The sequence below is a fragment of the Cibotium barometz genome, chromosome 8 (genome assembly GCF_041138505.1).
Source record: "Cibotium barometz isolate CiBa-2024 chromosome 8, ASM4113850v1, whole genome shotgun sequence".
Lineage (NCBI taxonomy): Eukaryota > Viridiplantae > Streptophyta > Polypodiopsida > Cyatheales > Cibotiaceae > Cibotium > Cibotium barometz.
In genome coordinates, this window is record NC_141053.1 from 11844457 (window position 1) to 11849997 (window position 5541).

Consider the following 5541-nt stretch of genomic DNA (forward strand, 5'->3'; position numbering starts at 1 on the left):
GCACACTGCATGCCAGACTGAGGGGAGTCAAGAGTCTAGATTCCCAAACCTGCAAGCAAGAAGAAGCACCAATTTCCAAAGTGGTTAGGTGGAGGGTAAATTATGATAGGTTGATACCCTATAGGCATGCCGCATGAGGAGATCCGCATAAGCCTTAACTTCAATGGCTGGTAAAATTAGTAATTTTGATTAGAAAAACATATAATTTAATTAATCAATTATATATATATATCCCTTCATGTGCAAGTTTTGAAATTTCCAACATTCACTGTGAAAGGCACATCTTTTTTTGAAGCAATGGAGGAAAGACTAGAGTAGCAAAAGCAAATGTTTGGATTGCTCTTGACAAATTGGCAGTGCTTTTGCAGAAGATGACATTTGGACCAGATGATTCCAAGGAGTTTAAGGAGGTGATTGGTATATTCTATGCATCAGTTGTTGTAGCCTGGACTTCAAGTAGTATAACACATTACATGGTAAGTGTGACATTACCAATTAATTTATATGGTTTTAGAGACTAACTATGATTATGTTGTTTATTGATGTAGCATATATTGCATGCTCATGGTCTTTACTTTGCAAATGAAGGAAGTTTAGTGATATGGTCTACACAAGGCATGGAGAGATCTCATTGGCAAGCACGATGTACTTTCCAAAAGACAACTGCTCATGGAGGTGGAATCTATGATGTCAATCCAATGAAACAATTACTTCTATGGTGGTATAGAAAGACAGTAATAAGGTTAGAGGAGAAGAAACCTATATCCAATGGATCACAGGGAATACACAGAGTCATATGTGAGGTTAGAAAGGCACAATTTGAGAATTCATCAGGTAAAGAGAAACATGCTGAATGGTTGAGAACTCAAGAACGAGAGGGAAACAAGTGAAAAACCCGAGAGTCTAAGTGTTTCAAATGAGCAAATGCAAGTTGAAACTCTGTAATTTTTTATTGATGCAAGTATTACTCTACTAAACCAAAATGGATTTCACATAGAGCTTGTAAACCAATGTGATATATCATCCATAATCTCACTACAATAACCATAATATTAAATGATTTTATGTGTGAGAGTATATGCATACTTGTGTGTGAACAGTTGTGTTATTTTTAAAGTTGACTAACTATTACTTATAAGTGCTTATAAGTGGAGAGACATTTATATTTTATAGTCTTCTAGCTTTCAAGGCATGGCATGCACCAAGCAAACTGCTAAGAGGTACCCTACTAAGACTCCCCCAACACAGTCCCAGGTCAATATACCAAAACGAAGACTTATAGTGTGAGTGCACTCAATCTGACAATCCAGGAGACACTACTACATGTACAACGCATCCACATCTGCCACGTCACAAGAAGCATAGATGGAAACCAGGCACTGTTGCTCTTCGAGAAATAAGGAAGTATCAAAAAAGTACAAACTTAATCATACCGAGGGCGCCATTTGCAAGACTGGTGAGAGAGATATTGCAAGATCTCCAGTGAATGTCTCGTAATAGGTTGGTTCTATGAAAGACTTAGTTCTACAATCAACAATGTGCAACGATGGTCAGCCCAAGCGTTGCTAGCTCTTCAAGAAGCAGCTGAGGCATATTCGGTGGACCTCATGCATGATGGTCGGTTTTAGCAGCTATTCATGCGAAGCCCATCACTCTTATGGACAAGGATATGAGACTTGTACTACGAAGGATTCGTAATAATGGTGATGCCTTCAGTTTGAACTTGGATAATATGATTTGAATAAATCATATGATGCGTTGTAAACCTGTGTTTCAATGTACTTGTAATCTATGAGAAGTGTTTTTAATATACAAGTACAATTTGATGTTTCTTTCTCAATATCTTGGGTGTTATTATCTTTTTCTCTCGTATAGTTTTTCAAGTTTATTGAAAGCATTATTTTTTTGTTCACAGGCCTCATATTATGGATTTAGGATTTTTTCACACAACATGTATACGCGCATGAAAGACTATAAGTGTATAATATTTCAATGAATTTAGAAAGTTATCTTTACTAAAAAAATTACTCTAAAAATATAGTAATAATATAGAAAGTTTGTGATAGCCTGAAGGGCTATCACAAACGTCAGCTGATCTGGACTCACCCCTTCCTCTTGCATCTGTCTGTACGACTGTAGAGCTCTTTCTCCTTGGCCCTGCTCAACATTGCATTGCATTCTTTTGAAACATGCATGGGGCATCAAGAATGATGTATCAATCATGTCTTCAAAGGTGATGTGCATATATCCTGGTACGTACCTGAGATGACGATAATAATACAGCCATGATCTATCATGCCTGACTGCTGACCAAACTCACATCATTCCTTTGCCTCTCCTAACAACATAATCCACAAGATCCTGTGTGTGGAAGATGCCATTTCTCAAGCTTCTTTGCAGGAGAGAGCTTTTTCTGTGGGTGCTTGCGATCTCCTCAAATAGGTGGGCATACTTCCTGCTTGTGCTCCTGCCAGGCTTCCTTTCATGACCTTTCTGTCTAGAGTTTGGTGCACACTCCTACAGCCCAGAATCAGCATAATTCATTGACATCAAAATATATGCAATAGACTGCTTGGGCTGTAGTTTCACTGCATAATCAAATGCATGTTTTGCCAGCTCTAAATTGCCATGCATACGACATGCACCCAGCAAGTGCAGCCAGCTGGTCAATCCGGCCTGCATCGACATTCCCCCCAACATATTCTCTACCTTCTTGAAATCTCCTGCACGCCCTAGGAGATCTACTATACTATCTAAGTGCTTAGGATCTGGGGTTATGCTATGATCCCGGCTCATGGACTCAAAATGCTCAAGTCCTTCAGCAACAAGGCCAGTTCGAGTGCAAGCTGAGAGAACTGAAGTGAATGCTAATCCATCAGGCTTGATACCTGCCAGTTTTAATTTTTCAAACATGTGCAAGCTTGCTACTGCATTTCCCACTCCAGCATGACCAGCAATGCATGCAGTCCATGATACAATGTCAGGATTACAAAGTTCATCAAAGATGGCCTGTGCATCTACCATGCTTGCACAAGTGGCATAGGCGTGTATCAGAGGGGCTACCACAGAGGTAACCTGATCATAACCAGCTGAAACAACGTCAAAGTGAACCTGTTTTCATATCTCCAAACTTCCTACTCCACTGCAAGCTTGCAGAGTGCAGCTAAGTGTAGCATCATCCAGGGTCACACCCTCTTTTAGCATCTGTCTGTACAACCAGAAAGCCTTCTCTTCTTGGTCCTGCTCAACATATGCTGAGAGCATCGCATTCCATGACACAATGTCACGCTGGGACAGCTCTTTAAACGCATCCTCGGCTTCCACAATGGTCCCACACTTGCCATACATGCTTACGAGGGTGTTACCAACAAGTACATTTGATAAGCAGCCATTCCTCTGAGCATCTGTGTGCAACGTCCGTCCAATTTCCAGAGACATCATCTTGGTTGATTCTTCCTTCTCTGCAAGGGTGCCACATGCCTGAAGGGCACTCACAAATGTCAAGTGGTTTGGACTCATGCTTTCCTCTTGCATCTGCTTGTACAACAATAAAGCTCTCTCTGCTTGGCCCTGCTTAGCATATTGTGACAGCATAGCATTCCATGACACTACACTGCGTCTGCACAATGCAGAGAACACCTCCTCTGCTTTTGAAACGGTTCCACACTTGCCATACATACTTACAAGGGTGTTGCCAATAAAAATGTCTGATGCATAGCCCTTATTGTGTGCATCTTTATGCAATGCCTGTCCTATTTCAAAAGCCATGACCTTGATTGATCTCCCCTTTGCGACAACAAGAGAATCTTCTTTCTCTAAAAGGGTGCCACATGCCTGAAGGGCTATCACAAACGTCAGCTGATCTGGACTCACCCCTTCCTCTTGCATCTGTCTGTACGACTGTAGAGCTCTTTCTCCTTGGCCCTGCTCAACATATGCGGAGAGCATTGCATTCCATGACACGGCATCACGTTGGGACAATGCAGTGAACATATCCTCTGCTTCCCCAAGTGCCCCACATTTACCATACATACTCACGAGAGTGTTCCCAACAAAGACATGGGATGTGAAGCCTTTCCTGCGGGCATGGTTGTGCAATTTCTTGCCCTGGGTAAGGTCAGGTATGCTGCCACAAGCTTTGAAGAGACTGGCATAAGTGAAAGCGTTGGGCTCTACACCATCCTCTTGCATGCATTGATGCAATTTGAGGGCTTCCTGCCCGCAGCCACATTCTACGTGAGCAGAGATCATGGCCGTCCATGAGAAGACACTACGGTGAGGCAATTTACAAGATAACTGGAATGCGTCATCGATGGCACCGCATTTTGCAAGGGTCACCACCAAGTAGCCGCCGAGCAAGCCAGTCAGCTGGACCCGATGATGCGTAAGATGGGCATAGACTCGCTTGGCATGAGCGAGGGCCTTCTTCCTGCAGCATGCCTTGAGGAGGAAGAGGTAGGTGTTGGTTGAGAGGGATGTGGGCATGCGGGAGAGGACATGCAGCGCCTTATCGAGCTGCCTCTTTTCGCAGAGACTGTGAAGAAGCTTCTCGCCATGGTGGTGGCTATCATCGTCATCATCGTTGTTGTGATGGATCATCCAGTCACCGCGGCTTGTATTGCTGGTGGTCCTGCAGCCCGAGGGACGGGTGTTCCACCATCCTGCCTGTGTCTGTTGCTCGCCTCCTCTTCTCCTTGTTTAAACACTGCAACCTTCTTCCTTAAAGGAATTAGTTAATGTGTGCCTTGCATCAAATATTATTAAGGTCAAGACCTTAGGAGGCTGGTTTTTAGAAGATTACCATAGCACATAGTGTCATCATTTCTTCTATTTGACATTTTTTTTTGGAACATGGAACAATAGTTATATATATATATATATATATCCAAAAAAAACTTTATAACCAACTTCACCGAGTTACAAAATCATATCCACAAACTCTATGCCCTGCTTTACAAGTCCTTCTTAAGTAAACTACATATCAGATTCCACCTTTCATCTTCCAACACAAAAGAAGACTGCCCCTAGGAAAGTTGGTATCCCAGTTGTATCCCATGAAATGTGACCTTGAGTTCACTAACTCAATATATAATCCCTAGGCTGGTGCTTCTATCTCTATTGACTTCCCCTACTTGGAGTGGCCTTGTTGATCGCTCTCCATGCATGGTGGCTTTTCCATTTCAAAGTGATACCCTTGTATGCTCAAGAATAGTTTACCATCATCCCTTTTTGCATGAGTACCATTAATTACTCATAGGTGTGCTTAATGGCTTCCCATTATAGATCAGAATGAAACTTCACTAGGTTGATAAGCCTCTAATTGGGACTATATGACCATCATAGGAAGATGTCACCTTGTTCTTTCATGATTTTTCTTCTTAAAAAGGAATCCACTTCTCTCTCTCTTAATATGAGGGGGAAAAGAGGCTGACACTACTAGGCAGTAGATTTGAAGGAGAAGATGCCTAAAAAAACTCTCCATGTGGCATCACCAAAAGTCAATGTGTGTTCTCCTTTTATATTTAGTAAGATGGAATACTC

At 42.1% G+C, this 5541-nt stretch overlaps 1 pseudogene across 1 annotated transcript; it reads right to left on the reverse strand.

Moving 5' to 3' along the window:
* Positions 1-2013: 2013 nt before the first annotated feature.
* LOC147635903 (pentatricopeptide repeat-containing protein At3g53360, mitochondrial-like) lies at positions 2014-4758 on the reverse strand (annotated as a pseudogene). The gene has a single exon (XR_015266457.1). The product of XR_015266457.1 is annotated as a pentatricopeptide repeat-containing protein At3g53360, mitochondrial-like (transcript).
* Positions 4759-5541: the final 783 nt, after the last annotated feature.